Raw genomic sequence first — 935 nt, forward strand, 5'->3', positions numbered from 1 at the left:
GGGCAATGTGGCAAAACCTCATCACTATTTTATTTTATTTAAAAAAAAAAAAAAAAGAAGCTGGACGTGGTTGCTCATGCCTGTAATCCCAGCACTTTGGGAGACTGAGGTAGGCAGATCACGAGGTTGGGAGTTCGAGACCAGCCTGACCAAACAGTGAAACCCCCGTCTACTGAAAATACAAAAAATTAGCCGGGCGTGGTGTCATGCACCTGTAGTCCCAGCTACCTCGGGAGGCTGACGCAGGAAAATCGCTTGAACTTGGGAGGTGGAGGTTGCAGTGAGCCGAGATCACACCACTGTGCTCCAGCCTGGGTGACAGAGGGAGAATGCGTCTCAAAGGAAAAAAAAAGATAAAATCTTAAATAATTGGTAAGGTTATAAAAAGGTAACTTTGGGCCAGGCGCGGTGGCTCACTCCTGTAATCCCAGCACTTTGGGAGGCAGAGGCGGCAGGATCATGAGGTCAGGAGATCGAGACCATCCTGGCTAACACGGTGAAACCCCGTCTCTACTAAAAATACAAAAATTTAGCCAAGCGTGGTGGCGAGCGCCTGTAGTCCCAGCTACTCCAGAGGCTGAGGCTGGAGAATGGCATGAACCCGGGAAGGCGGAGTTTGCGGTGAGCCAAGATAGCGCCACTGCACTCCAGCCTGGGCAGGTAACAGAGCAAGACTCCATCTCAAAAATAATTTTTAAAAGGTAACGTTAAAGGCTGGGCGCGGTGGCTCAAGCCTGTAATCCCAGCACTTTGGGAGGCCGAGACGGGCGGATCACGAGGTCAGGAGATCGAGACCATCCTGGCTAACACGGTGAAACCCCGTCTCTACTAAAAATACAAAAAAACTAGCCGGGCGTGGTGGCGGCGCCTGTAGGTAATGTTGTAATTCCTGTGGCTCCAGCAACTGGAACTTTTTTTTTTTTTTTTTTTTTTTT

Source organism: Rhinopithecus bieti, unplaced genomic scaffold (genome assembly GCF_001698545.2).
Source record: "Rhinopithecus bieti isolate Rb0 unplaced genomic scaffold, ASM169854v2 scaffold_13351, whole genome shotgun sequence".
NCBI classification, from domain to species: domain Eukaryota; kingdom Metazoa; phylum Chordata; class Mammalia; order Primates; family Cercopithecidae; genus Rhinopithecus; species Rhinopithecus bieti.